Source organism: Dermatophagoides farinae, chromosome 5, assembly GCF_024713945.1.
Source record: "Dermatophagoides farinae isolate YC_2012a chromosome 5, ASM2471394v1, whole genome shotgun sequence".
In the NCBI taxonomy this organism is placed as follows: domain Eukaryota; kingdom Metazoa; phylum Arthropoda; class Arachnida; order Sarcoptiformes; family Pyroglyphidae; genus Dermatophagoides; species Dermatophagoides farinae.
In genome coordinates, this window is record NC_134681.1 from 4,578,650 (window position 1) to 4,594,859 (window position 16,210).

At 27.5% G+C, this 16,210-nt stretch overlaps 1 protein-coding gene across 1 annotated transcript in view; it reads left to right on the forward strand.

Annotated features, from left to right (window-relative positions):
• Positions 1-5,673: 5,673 nt before the first annotated feature.
• Shal (Potassium voltage-gated channel protein Shal) overlaps positions 5,674-16,210 on the forward strand; it is a 50,562-nt gene continuing 40,025 nt past the window's right edge. The window contains exon 1 of the mRNA XM_075731586.1: positions 5,674-8,056. The gene's annotated coding sequence lies outside the window, so the exon portion shown is untranslated. The remainder of the gene's footprint in view (positions 8,057-16,210) is intronic.

Here is a 16,210-nt window from a genome sequence, read left to right on the forward strand (position 1 = left end):
ATGGCAATGTTTTTCTATGAACAAACACACACACACATACGCACACCTTGAAAATATAATTTCAAAATATTCTTTCAACTGATGAAATTGATTTTTGCAAGAAAAAAAAATTTTTTTTTTCTTCCTTTGTTCAATTCAAAAATAATCATCAACTCACATGATGATGATGCAAACATTAATATTTTTTTTTTCACAAAACAAAACAAAAACCACACAAAATATTATGACAATAATGATGAACAAAATGATTCTGTTCTTGGAACTTGGTTCTTTCTGTCTCTGGAACGCATTCCTTTTGTTTAACGTCATCATCATCATCATTATTGTTGTTGTTTCTGTTTTTTTTTTTCTTTCTCTCTCTCTCTTTCTCTTTAAACCATAATTTAATTTGTTTTTTCCATCTTTTTTTTATTGTTCTGGTTCCTATTGTCTTCATGTTCATTATTGTGATTATTGTGGATGTGTATGTATGCGTTTTTGTAGAACAGTAATAGCAACAACAACAACAACAACAACAACAAAAAATGAAAATAAAAATATTGAAACCCAGAACAAAGATAAAACAAAAAAAAAATTCAGGCACCAATAAATTGTTGTTAGAGATGTTCATCATCGATTCGATGGTAATATTGGCTATATACAAAAAAAAGTATTAATTTCATCGACAAAATTATTGTTTCCGAATTGAATAAAATAATAAGAATTTTTCAATTCTGATTTCAGATGTTTTTCTGGTATGTATTGGTTTATTGGTTTCTTACATTGGTTCATCTTTCATTGAATGATGATGATGATTTTGTTGTTGTTGTTGTTGTCGATCATCAAATATACAGTGGACTCGATTATACACAACCTAATCATCATCATCATGGATGGACATTAAAATAAGTTTGGTCCATTTTTAATGGTTATATTTATATATATATGGATATTCAATTGCAAATTCTAGATTTACAAACAAAAAAAAAACAACTGACCAATAAATGAATCAAATGAATGAAATCAAATAACTCTATATTCGATGACCGGGAAATGAAAAAAAAATTGAATCAAAAATTTTTTTTCCCGGATTTTTTTTCTTTCTTGCTCTCCACTCTTTCAGTGTCATATACTAATGATCAAAATTATTTTCAGTCAGACAAAGAGAGAGAGAAAGGAAAAAATCTTTTTCTAGAATTCTAATGAATCGGAACTTCAATCAATGATGATGATGATGATGATGATGATGATGATGATGATGATGGTCTTGGATAATGGAAAGTTATTCATAATGATTTTTGTCTATTTTTTTTCACTTCTGTTTTAAACAAGAAATGAAAAAAAAATCATCAGAATCAGAACTCTTTGTATATATATATTTGCTATATAATACCTATAATCATTGTGAATGTGAAATTAAATTGAATTGAATTTTTTGTTGTTTTTTTTCATCTGGATGAAAACAAAAGAATGGAAAAAAAATAAAATCTTACTACTGCCATTATCATCATCAATTTTTTCCAAATTTTTTTTTTTTTATTCTGAATAACAAATTTCGTTTGCGTTACCCAGAAGAATATTTTTCAATTGATGATCTCCATCATTATTTTTTTTTCTTGGTTGAAAATTTCTCTTTCTTTTTGCAAGAATATATATGGTTTTTATTTTTATTTTCTGGCTTCAATGGTTACCAGAATTCATGTATACACGATATATAGTTAGTTTTTAAACAACATTCTAATGATAATAATGATGACGAAGTATCAATACAATCACCATCATCATCATCATCATTATAAAATCATTTAGCATAACCCCCCCATCCCACGCTAAACTATAGTTTCAGGATTCTTGCCCTTTTTTTTATTCGGTTTTTTTTCTCATTTATTTCCAATGAAATCATTGATTCTGATTCTGCTGATGAAACTGTTGTATATGAAGGGTAAAAATGCATTATGTAAAAATAGCCCCGCTTAGCGCTGTTTCGCTTAACGCTCAGAATTTTTGTAACCTAACCCCCGCGTTAATCGGGGTATTACTGTAAAATAAAATGAAATAATTTAAATATGTTCATATACTGTTGGCAGCACTATAGATTTTCATAAATAAATTTCATGGTTCCACAACAGTAACGAATTGCAAACAGATTTTCACATTCTCTTTCACTGATTATTTGATTGAATTCATCATTATTGAATGTGAACAAATGAAATGAAATTCTATTTATATCCATTCAAATTTTTTGTTTTTGTTGCATGTAAATACTATTTAGCCGAATAAACATTGTGATGGTGTGTCTAGAATGATGGAGACATAGAGAAATCAAACCAAACCAAACCGAAAAAAACAAAACAAAACAAAATTAATCAAACAAAAAATACAAATATTCAAATAATTTTAATCAATTCATTAAAATTCAGTCAAATCATTTGATTCTTTCATTCAAACTACTTAATTCCATATATATATTTTATGTTTGCTTAGTTTAGTTGGTTGTTGTGTCGTGGTTGATGGACAAACACACACACACACAAAAAAAAAGAGTCGAAGAAGATTGAAACAACGAAAATACATTTTCTATGGTCCATGGTAATATAATTTTCTAACAAAAGAAAAAAAAATACAAAAAAAAACTTGAAAATGGGAAAAAAAATTGTCGTCAATTCAAAACACATTCATATTTATATTCAGTTTAAGCATTTTAACATGATTGTGTGCGTGTGTATTTGTTGTTGTTGTTGATGTTGTTGTTGTTGTTGTTGTTCCAAAGTCAAGAATATTATTAAGTTTAAGTTTTTTTTTCGCCTCTGTTTTGGCTTGTAACTGGGCCCACAAATAAAATAAAAAATTAGATAGACATAGACCGTTTTCTGTTTGTCGTTGGTAGTTATAGCTAATTTAAAATTTAAATTTTTTTTTTGTTTTGTTCTTTCAATGTTGCTGTTGTCTTTCCATCTTTTCATCATCCCAATCACAAGAACGAATAATCAAAAACACACACAAACACATAGATAGAGAGACACGATTTTTTTTCTTGACGAAAATTCTACCAGAATTTTTTTTTTTAGTTCTTTGAAAATGAGTTTTTTTTTATCTTGTTTTGTTTTCGTTCGATTTCATTGTTAATCAGGTCATAACAATAACTGCAAAAAAAAGAAAAAAAATTCAAATTTAAATTCACACCTAACACATAAATGGAAAAAAAAGAAGATAAAAATCAACTAATCAAACTCATTTCATTGAATCAGGTTTTTTTTCAGCAAAGTTTTTCTTTCTTTCATTCTTTCGTTTTTTCAGTTTTGCAAATGATAATTGAACAATTGGATTTCTTATATCTTGGGAAAAAAAGTGCAGTTCCAGAATTGATGATGTTCAATCATCATCAACCATGTGGCCATTTATCTATAAAATAATATCATCATATCAAGTAGATTTCCGTCATATAAACAAAGAACAAAATATTCTGGATATCAACTAGAAAAAAACTTTTGTTTTCGATGAATCGATGTTTTCTCTATCTTTGCTCGCATAAAATAAAAAAAAATGTTCAATATGGCTGCAGAAAAAGGTAAAGTATTCATCATTATTATCATCATCATCATCATCGGTATAAGTTGTTGTTGTTGTTGTTGTTGGTGGTGTTTTTTTTTATTTACAAAATAATAGCTAAAATGTCGATCGATCATCATTGGCAACATTAGAATTTTTTTCTTCTTCTCAATGATGATGAAAATACGTTTAAATATACATTATATCACGGAAAAAAATATCTGAAAATAAATCAGAGAAGAGTTATTCATTCTTTTTCTCTCTCTCTCTCTCTCTCTCTCTCTGGATATATTGTATACAATTTTCAATACTTGTACTGAATTCATTCATTCATTCATGAATGAAGAATAAGATGAATGCCATTGTGATTTCTGTTTGTGACATATACCATGTGTACGAATTTTTATTTTTTTTTTTTACTTTGTTCAATTTTTCATTCTTTTGAAAACACACACACACACACACACGTTTGAAACATACATTTTTTACGCGGCAATATTCATAGTGAGTAATAGAAATCTTTGGATCACCTTTTTTTTATCACTTTAGCTCTTATTTGATACTTCCATTTACACACACACACACACACACACACACGCACTTACTCAATTATTATATCAAGAGAAAGAAGAGAGAGAAAGAGAGAGTTTATTCAACCGAAGATCATCATCATCATCATATTCATCCAAACGACTATTTTTTCTCTCTCGCTCACACACACACACACACAAACCCCCTTAAAACATCAACCAACAACAATGAATGAATGACATCCATAAGTGATCCATAATGTTCGAATGTGTTATATGTTACTTTTCGAAAATGTATCGACAACAACAACAACAACAATTGCTATTCTTTAGTTGAAATACTCATTTTTTTTCTCGAAAAGATACACAGAACCATCATCAAACTTCATATGTTTTGTTGGCTTTCTTTCTTTTTTCACTTTTTTTTTATTTTTTTGGTTGTCAACTCGATTATAGTCAATATAATGGAAAAATGCTTTATTCGTTTTTATATGTTTCAGTGTGTGTGTGTGTGATCAACCGTAATCAACTTTGATCACAACAAACTATAGGCAAGATGAAAACTCAAATTCGAAAAAACCGCCCCCCGTCCCCTTACGATAGCGATAAAAAACAATCAGAAAAATTTTGAGATTTCAAGCGAAATCCAATTAATTGTCAAAATTTTTTTTTTATTCTAAAAAAATAAAATAGTAAGAATCCAAAATTTTTCTCTTGTCGCATAATATCGTGTATCCGTTTTTTTTTCTTCATTGTATTTATCATTTTGTCGTTGTTTGTTTTTTTTTGTGTTCAACCAAAAAAATTTTTTTTTTTTTGGCTTTGTATTCACACGATTCTTGCATTCATTTCCTTCATCATCATATTATAAATGCTTTAAAATGAAATGATTGAAAGATTTGCTGCTGGTGGTGAAAAATATTTCAGACATTTGTATTTTTATATTTTTTTTTTCCATGGATATCCTCGTTTCACATATTTATATATCTACGTCATGTGTGTTTGCGATTGCGATTGCAATTGCCTTCTCATAACGATAATCGTTAATTTTCATGTTTACATTCAACAACAACAACAACAAAAATTTTTTTTGTGCATAAAATTATTTATCATACAAAATATAACATAAAAGTTTGCTATTTGTTTTCAATATAGAACAATGGATTTAATGATTTTTGTTTTTTTTTTATTGTTGCACAAACAAAAACGGATATTGATATATAAAAATTAATGACCAAATTCATTGATTATCCATCGAAATTGATAAGAAAAAAAATGGAAATCAAAATTTGAATTGATTTCACCAACCAAAAAAAAAAAAAAAAAAATAAACGAATAAAATGTGTAGATTCACAGTGGCATTTCATATTTAAATTGATTTTTTATTTACCCCTTTATTTCTATTTTTTTTTATAGTACAACAACAACAACAACAAAAATTTATTTACAACATAAATGTATCGTTTCTATGCTATAGTAATGTTGTTGCTTCTCTCTGTGTATGTGTGTGTGTGTGTTTATATATAAAAATTTTTCATGAATCCTGATAGTAGCATCTAAATCTGTGCGTGTGTGTGTGTGTGTGTTAGTTGTTGAATATCATATCAATATTGAATCCTAGATAGAAAAAAAAATAGAATAGAAACAAATATATGTTGTGGTTATAAAAGTAAGAAAGTGAGAGAGAGAGAGTTAGAGAGTTAAAGATAAATAGCAAGCGCATAGAATTTACTAGCATCCACAATAATCAAATGTTCATGATGAATTCATGTAGGCCACTACCTAACAAAATGATTACTACTTCTACAAATGAAAAAAAAACTAACACACACAATTTACAGAATTAACCGCTATTCAGAATTCTGTTAACCAATGTGATGAAGAATCAAAGTAAAATACTGACGACAAATGCACACACATAATCAATTGAAGACTAGAATTTCAACTTCTGTTTATATATATATGTGTGTGTGTGTGGCCGATATTCAATACTTTTTGTTCATAGAATTTTTTTTTTCTATTTCGAAATTTACGAATATTCGCGCCGTATCATTAATTGTTGCTACTTTTGGCTACTGATTGGTATATTTCGTTTGTCCGTTTAGTAGGTATATTCATTTTAATCAATGTTTCCAATGAAAAAACCGATAAAGTTATTATACTATATTCATTCCAACAACAACAACAACAACAAAAAACGAATATCGTTATCGATTTGAAACAACAAAATTTTTATTTACATTAGTGATCATGAATATTTTTAGTCAAACATAATCTAAAAATAATCTCAACAACAACAACAACTAAAAACAATTTAATCCATTTATATATCGATATTGATAATCCAAATCAATTTTCGTCTACAATCTCTCATCCAAAACAAAACAAAACAAAAAAAAGCCACACAGATCAAAATGTTGTCAATTTTAGTGATTGATTGTGATTTGTGAATACATTCCGATTGAATGAAAAAAAAAATTCTTTCCAACCACATGCATCGATATGTTCAAACAATTTTCAAGAATAAAATTCTAAAAGAAATCTCAATTCTGAAAAATCAATCTAAAGAATATAAAATTATTAACAATATAAGAATATTCATAACAACAACAGCATTATTAGAACAAAAATTTGTATATAATTATTTGACTTTTTTTTCCTGAATTTTATTCTTATTGAAACTATTCAACTTTCATCATCATTCACTTGTTTATAACTGGATTTTCTCTTTCATCATCACTATCACCAACAGAATCAGAAAAACATCAAAAATCCACACATACGACGACGTGTATATGCATACAAATTCGACAAGAATCGACACGAATCAGCATCAATAACCGCAACGACAACAACAACAATAATAATAATAATAATATCAAGAAAATGATTCTTCGTTGAAAATTTTTATTTCAAAAAAAAAAAAAATTCTGTTCAAAAAAAGAAAAGAAAAGCTATGCATTTGTGAACAAACAAAAAAAAAGAATAAAAAGAAATGAAAGAAAATGTGGAAAGAAAGAAAAAGAGAGTTAGAATTAGAATTTTTTTTTTTCATTTCGTTGTTGATGTTGTAGTTGTTGAATGAATTGTATGAGAATCAACAACACACAAGTGATGAGAGAGTATGAAAGTGAAAGTGATCGAGAAAATAACTGAATGAATGTGAATATAAAATGAAAAGAATGTAACGACGACAATGATGATGATGATGATCATGATGATCATGATGATGATGGGAGCAAAAAAGAAAAAATGTAACGAAATAAAATAAGTGAAAATTTGTGTCTGTAAGTGTATCCGTGTGTCTTTTTCGCAGTGTTTTCTGTGTGTGTGTTTCTTGTTTAAAAATTGTTTTTTCTTTCAATTTCCAACAAACGAAGATGATGATGATGATGATGATGATGATGAAGAAGAAATAAATTATTTTGTTTTTATTGTTCGTTTTTCAACCTCAAATTTTTTTTGTTTCCCTGTATATTGTGCACTCGATTTGTTTATGCCACATGTTTTTATCATTTGTTGTTTTTTTTTCACAAATTTTCACGATTTGATTTTGGATTCAATAATGATTTTCTGACATATTCATTTGTCGATTCGTATTGATCATGTATCAATGTTGTGATGTTGTAAAATTCTTCTTTCGTTCCAATTATGTAACCATCAATTAATCAGTTGATGATTCAATGATAATCAATTCAACATAATGATCATCATATGTTTTAATGAATCTCGATCAATCGATTTATTTTTATGAAAGTAACAAAGTTTCAAGAATATATTTGCCTGTCTGTGTGTGTGTGTGTGTGTGTGTGTGTGTGTGTGTGTGTGTGTACAAATCATTAATTTGAATTCGTACAGTTGGAAAATAAAAATTCTAAACATAAATTCTATATATTATCATCAACAATCATAACATGAAAAACAACAACAAGTTTATCATCAAGCAATTTTAACTGTAATTTTCAATTTCATTCACATTTTTTCTGGCCATATATCTGGTATGTGTATGTATTATATCTATCTATAATTATTAATTTCATTTCATTTCATTCATTCATTCATTCACATTGTTATGACTTTGAAAATATGTTATCGATCAATAATTATTATTTATTCATTTCAAATCAAATTCATGAATATTTCTACTGTATAAGACATTTTTTGTTCAACGCCTTTTCATTAGTGTATTGATGATGATGATGGTATATATCAATCAATTAATGAATGTTGTATTTCGATTCATCATCTGGTTATCGATCAATCGATCGATCGATCGTTTGTTCGATTTGTTTGAATGAGAATATGTGTTAATGATATCGATTATCTATATGGATTCTGACTTGATCATTGAACAAAGATCGATGAATGAACATCAAATTGATTGATTTTTGTCTAATAATAATAATGATGATGATGATGATGATGATGATGAAAAAAAGCAATTTTTGTATGCAAAGCAATTCTATCAGTATTCTATCTGTGTCAACGACTATAGGAATGAAGAATAATATCATTTGGAATGGATTTTAATTTCAATTACCTTATGATCATTATCAATTACATTGGACACATTTATTCATCGTATCGTTGTTGTTGTTGTTGTTCGATTTTTTTTTTGGTCAAAAAAAAAAATTTTTTTTTTTCGCTGATGCCAATATTGATTCCATACATATATATTGAAATGAAACATGATCTTTGAATTTATCTATGTTATTATCTCGTATAAAAATTCACATATCCATGGATATTAGGACAGAGATAGAGATGATATATAAGAAAAATGATCTTGGCCTTTATTTTTTTTTTCTGTTAGGTTGATTTTTGTGTGTGTGTGCATTGCATATGAAAACCAATTCTGATATGATTCCAATGAAAAAAAAGAACATCCAATGATGCGAATGCATTGAATCTTTTCTCTCTCTCTCTCTCTCTCTCTCTCTCTCTCTCTCTCTCTCTCTCTCTCTCTCTCTCTCTCTCTCTCTCTCTCTCTCTCTCTCTCTCTTACTCATTGATTCTTGCATGTTCGTGATAACCATCCATGTTTTTATCATGTACGACCGCAAAAAAAAACAAAAAAAAATTGAATATATAACACACAAACTAAACTAAACGAAAAAGAACAAAAAGGCAGAAAAAAAATGGCAAAGACGCGCGGAAATTTTCAAATTTCTAAATATAGCATCATCATCATTATCATTATTATACCAGTATTATAGCCATAGTTATTATTATATCTTCTCTTCATGATATATTTTTGGTGTTGGTAGTGGTGTTTTTTTTCGTGTGTGTGTGTGTGTGTGTCTCTGTGAACGTGTGTGTGAATAGAATTCCAAAATTCCAATAGAATTACAAGTGGATCACATTTTTTTTTATTTTGTTTTCCTTTTTTTTCGTATACGTTGATTTTTTTTCTTTTCACCTTATGGCCATTTGTTTTTTCTTTTCTTTTTTTCATATTCATCGATTCGATTACTATTTTGTTTCTTCTTTCTTATTCTCTTGATAATTTGTTGTTGTTGTTGTTGTTTTCAAATTTTTCGAATCGATGATGATGATGATTCTAAATTTAGAATTTTTTTTTTCGTCCAACAATACAAAATAATCCAAATTTTTTCATTTATTTCCATTTCTTTTAGGATATTTGAATTTTTTTTTTTGGCCAAATTCTATTGTTGAAGGATTCCGCATTATTGTATTAATATTCTACGATGATGATGATGATGATGAAGTTGAATGGTGAAAAAAATTATTACACATAAATATCACTTTGGTGTTTTGGTGGATATTTTTATGATAGAAAAAAAAATGTATAATGGCCAATAATATCGGCCTATTCATATTATCATTGTAATCGACAATGATAACAACAGTAAAAATGATATTGATATAATATAAAATGTTTGGACATTTGAACTTTGTATTGAATTTTTTTTTTTTTTGTTGTTGTTGTTGTTCATAGATAGATAGAGAAAGAGCGAGAGAGAGAATCAATTCTAGTGAATGATCAACTATATGGAATTATATCGGCCGCTTTAATTCTATCTTCATAGTTAATGTTTATTTTAGAATTATCATTATCATTACTGATAATATCAATGAATTGATCATCGTCATTATTGTTGTAATAAAATGGCATTTAAATTCATATAACAGAATCGTTATCATGATGGCCATATATATATATATAGATTATTATTATGCATATAAAATATATATATAAATTCTAGTGAACAACAACAATAACAACAACAACAAAATTTTTTTTTTTTTTGAAAACAATCATAGTGAATAGTGATATTGTTATTTTCATTGTTATTATCAGAATAAAAAAAAAACTTGATAGAATATAAATATTCTGGTACAATAGAATAGAATAGAATAAAATGACCATTGAGACTGAGTTTTTTTTTAATATTCATCAGAATAAATGATTCATAATGTTTTTGTGTGTGTGTGTGTGTGTGTGTGTGTGTGTGTGTGTGTGTGTGTGTGTGTGTGTGTGTGTGTGTGTGTGTGTGTGTGTGTGTGTGTGTGTTTGTGTTTGTGCGTATGGTTCGGACAAACGACAAAGTAAAATAAAAAATGCACGAACCTATCCGATTAATCGACAATAGTTTCATTTTTGACTTATTTTTTCTTTCATTCGTTCTATGTGAATACATTCAGAATTCGGTCATTTTATTCACCCCCCAAAAAAAAAAACAGTCGAGACCGACCAATAGAGAAGAAATCAAAAAACAAAAACATTAATCATAAAAGAATCTCAAAGTGTATTGCTGACCATCATTTGAGACAATATAGAAGATAATCGTTGGAAAAAAAATGGATTCTACTACTGATCTGATTGGGTAACAAAAAAAAATAAATAAAAAAAAATATTTTCCAAATTCAAAAATCATTCATTCATTCATCCATTTATTTATCTATTTATTTTGTATATCTAAAAACAATGACAAGACAAGTGAATAAAATGAAAACTCTAAACCAAAAAAAAAAAACCACCAAAGAAACACGAGATGATTCAATTTTGCATTTTTTTTTCTTTTCTTTTTTTTCAGATTCACATATACCACACACATGTTTGTTTGTTTGTTTGTCTCTTTGTTCGATCGTTGTCGATCATTCACGACAATGTGAAATAGATAGAGATTGAGTGAGTGAGAGTAATACAAAACAAAAAAAAAGAGTAAGTTACTCGATCCAACAAACATTTGAGTATATGAAAAAATCTATCATTTGCTTGCATATGCATGGTTCCTGTGTGTGTGTGTATATAAACTTGTCTCATGTATGACATGAACATCAAACGAACCAAAAAAAAAAAAAAAAAGGGAACAAAATTCGAATATTTTTCTCTCTCTCTCTCTATATTATATATTGACAAGCAGCAGCCAAAACGTTCACCAACAAAAAAAAAGAATATGTTCTGAAATTCTATGCAAAAAAAAAAAATTTTTTCTTTTTTTTCTGGAACAACAAGGATGCTATTTTTTTTCTTGCTTGCGGAAAACATCATTCAAACAGCTAACAGTGTAACACAGCCACTATTAAAGTTGAATAAAAATCAAAGTGAAAACAGCAGGAACCTATGTGTGTGTTGTTGTTATTATGATTGTATATTCCTCGAGCAATGAAGAATGTGAATATTTTTTTTCACAATTTTTTTTTTGTTCTCTCTTTTTCTATATATGTCTTCTTCTTTTTTTTTTCTTTTTTTTGTTGTTAGCTCAACAACAACAACAACAACAAAAAAAAATCACATCATAATCGATCGTTTTGATTTGTTTGTTCATTCTATACTACTGATGATGATGATGATGATGATGATGTTTGATGACAATACTTGATGGTAAATATTAGATGATGGCAGAATGGTTGTCGTCATCATTTGTTTAATGTTGTCTTTTTTTCTCGATTTTCACCAGAAAATATTAAAAACACCCACACACAGACACACATACACACATCATTTGTATGTGAATATTTTGTCTGGTGAATATTAGACCTAGCTAAATATTGATAGGAAACGGATGTGTACGATATTTTTCATTTCTCACATTTTGATTTAATTGATGATCAAAAAAAAAACGTTTCCCTGTTGTATCAATCATGATCAAGAATAAATGAAGAACAAGAATAATTAGAATTCTGGAAAGAATTTTTTTTAAATTCTTTAGATTCTGATGATCATCATCATAATGATAATCGATTTATTTGTTTTGTTTCAATGTTTTCTTTCTTCTTTTATTTTCTCATTTTGATATTATCAGCCATGATGATTACAACCAGAAAAAAAACAAACTCGTTATTGTCATTGATCATTGATAATGGTGATAATTATATTTGTTTGTTCAACACTAAATGATGTTCCAATATACAATATTAGTGTAGTACATATTCAACAGAAAGTTTGAATCCAAGATGATGATGAATAACTATTTCTTCATCATCAATCTTATTTTTTTTTGTTTTGCTTTACAAACACACTCCTTGATTGTAAAAGTTTTGTGTGTTTATCTGTTGCTATAACAAATTCTGTGTTTTCATTTTAATGAGAATCCAGCCGGGTTTAATTTGTTTTTTTTTTGTCTCCCTGGTTCCATAGGAACTTTTTCTTTTCATTCTATTGTTATTGTTATTGTTGTTTGGTGTCTTTATCATCATCATCGTCATTGGTGTTCAAATTTTTTTTTTAAACAGATTTCATATGCAAACAGTAATATAAAGAGCTGATAATAATTTTTGAATGAATATATGATGGTGGATATTTATCAAATAGATCATAATGAACATTTAGATTTATTTATCATTAATGTATGGGTGGGTAGGTGTGTCTGTTTGTGTCATGATTCCTATAATGATCATTATATATGATAATATTGATGTGTGTGTGTGTATTCATTCATGGATGATCAAGTGGATGATCAAGTAGAGTATCATGGATGTATGAATTGTTATTTAATATAATCAGTATACATTATAAATCAATCAATCTCAAATATCAAATAATAGATTTATGGCAAACAAATGAACAAGTAATGAGAAAAGCAAAAAAAAAAAGATAAAATTTATCTCCATCATCATAATCTTTAACCTTTTAACTACCCATATAATGACATAACAATGGCCTAGGTCTTAAGGAATAATAATTTCATATACATGAACACAAAATACAAACTGAATATCAATGAATCGATAATTATTCTTTTTTGATTATTAATCATCATCATCATCAGATAAATATTATAAAAATGTGTGTGTGTGTGTGACAATGATGAAATGAAGAATTCATTTCTTGATGAAAAAGAAAAACAAAAAAGAGATTGAAAATATTAATAAAAATAAAAAAATCTATATATTATCAATATATTGGTAATATTTGATGTATGACTGACTGATGTGAAAAGTGATACCTAGTTTTTTTTCTGTCTGTAGCAAATAATAATATATATGGAATCATGTTTCTATTTTCATATATATTTGATGATTTACATTCTAATTTTTTTTTGGATGTTTTATGATCACGATGTGTTTAGTAGGAATAAACCAACCAACCCTGTCATGTTGGATTAATATCAATATAATACACTCCCTGCTGTTGTTGATAAATTCTATAATGCACACACACACGTAAACAAATTTATCCGGTTTTTATCCATTCCATCAACTATTTTTCACAATTCGATTCAATAAAAATTCTTATTGCCAAAAAAAAAAAAAAAAAAAAGACAAAACAAAATAGAAAGAAAAACTGTGCATTTAGACATGATATTGATATAAATAAAATAATCTTGTTTTTCTCACTCTCTCAGAATGGAAAAACTTAGTGGAAACTTTTTTTTCATGTTCTTGTTTGCTTCAAATCTTTATTTTTGTAGGTACAATTTTTCTGTATATGTGTCTGTATGTCTGTTATTATCATTGTTGTTGTCACAGTTGTTGTTGTTGTTGTTGTTGTTGGTCCAAAAGATTATTAGTATTATATTTGTTGTTGTTGTTATTATGTTTTTTTGGGGATCATTGTAATTGAATTCGATTCTAACTGTTGTTGAAATAGTGAGAAAAGGATGTTATGATATGAATTTCTCCTTCGTGATGATCATAAGTTCTATAAGTCTGTATTTATTTGATTCATGAACGAAAGCAAGAAAAAAAAATCAATCCTGAAATGATGACGTGATCGAATTTTCCAGCATTTTTATTTTCAAAAAAAAAACAACAACAACAACAACAACAAATAAATTGAATCGATACTTTTTCTCAATTTTTCTTTTCTTTTCTTTTTGTCATCATCATCATCATCATCATCATCGATGAACCAGAATACTGGGATAAAAAATTATGACAAAAACACGAAATAAAAATAAAGAAACAACAACAACAACAACCTGATCCTCAAATAAAATAACAATGTGTGATATATATACAAAGCATTAGCATTTTGTATTGAAACACAATTTGCAACCATAGATATAACAACAAAGCAAGAAGAAAAAAAAGAAGAATGTTCCAACGTGTTTCATTTATTTTTATTTTTTTTTTTCGTGATTCAGGGAAAACAAAATTCTGTTTATATTTTGAATGAATATTATATACACTCACACAGCCCTAAAAAAAATTTGATTGAAAAAACAAATCGATTCAACATTTTTTTTTCTTCATTTTTTACTTTTATCTCACTACATCATCATCATCATCATCATCATCATCAGAAAGAGAGAAAGAGAGAAAAAATCTCATACAATTTGGAATATTTTTCTCTTCAATGTCGTTGGTATTTGGTCCTTGGTTATTATAGTTGACGGTGGGTGTAAGCGTCGTCGTCATCATCGTCGTCGTCATCATCGTTGTTGTAGTCTGAATCAAACCATTATAAATATTTAATTCAATTCCATGTTGCAATTTCTATCCAATACCCTATAATTCTATAATATAATCCATAATATAAACCAACAACAGTAGAAACGAAAAACAAAACAAAAAAAAACCAATTTCAGTTTTAGCTCTTCGTCGTCATTGTGGTCGTCATCATCATCATCATCATCATCATTTTTATTTAATTGTACAATGATTTTTTTTTTTGTTCACTCTTAGTAGACGACGATGGATGTGTCGATTTTTAACCATGATTGAAAATATAAGAACAGTAAGAAATGATATGAAAGATTTCATTTCTTTTTCATTGCTGCTGCTGCTGCTGATGCTGTCGTTGTAAGAAGTATTATACAATATTTGTTGTCGTTGTACGATAATTGATTTTCATTTTTTTTCCTGTAATTTTCATTTTCAACATATATAATATAATGGTTATTAATAATTTATAACATGTTAACAAAAAAAAAATTGTCATTGTTGTTAAAATTTATTTTTTTAACCCCTTAGGGCTTTAGTTATATATACAAAAATATTATATTTGAATGAATTCCAATTTGTATGTGATGTGATTTATGTGTGTGTTGTGTGTGTGTGTGTGTGTGTGTAACAATTTTGTATTTAATTTTTTTTTTATTATACATACATGATGTTCATTTGGATACTATTCATAAATGACGTACGTATTAGAAAGAAAAATATCATCAAATTAATCATTTGATTCAATTCAATTCAATTCAATTTGATTCGATTCGATTCGTTTTGTTTACAATCAAATTGATTGATTGTCAATTGAACATTACATGATTTTTTTTTCTACTCTGTTTATATGCATGATAATAAGTAAGCAAATGTAGTGGAAAATAAATAGCCGGCAACAAATAACAAAAACCAAATGAACATACACACAGACACAGAATAAAATAAATGAAATGAATGATAATGATGATCATGATCCACATTTGAGCGTTAGTATTTTTCAGTTAATCGACTGCAAAAAAAAAATAGTAGAAGAAGAAGAAGAAGTTACAACTGAATACAAAAATACACCCAAGAGCACTTCATGTGAAGAAAATAATAACAACAACAACAACAACAACAAAGTCCGAATTGTTTTTAACAATGAAAATAACAATATAATGATAAATACAACAACAACAACACAAATGTTGATGATGATGATGATGATAGGCAAGGCTAGTAATTTGTTCCAGAATCGTGTCGTCGTCATCATCATCGTCATCATCATCATCATCATCTTCATCGTTGTCGTCGAAAGT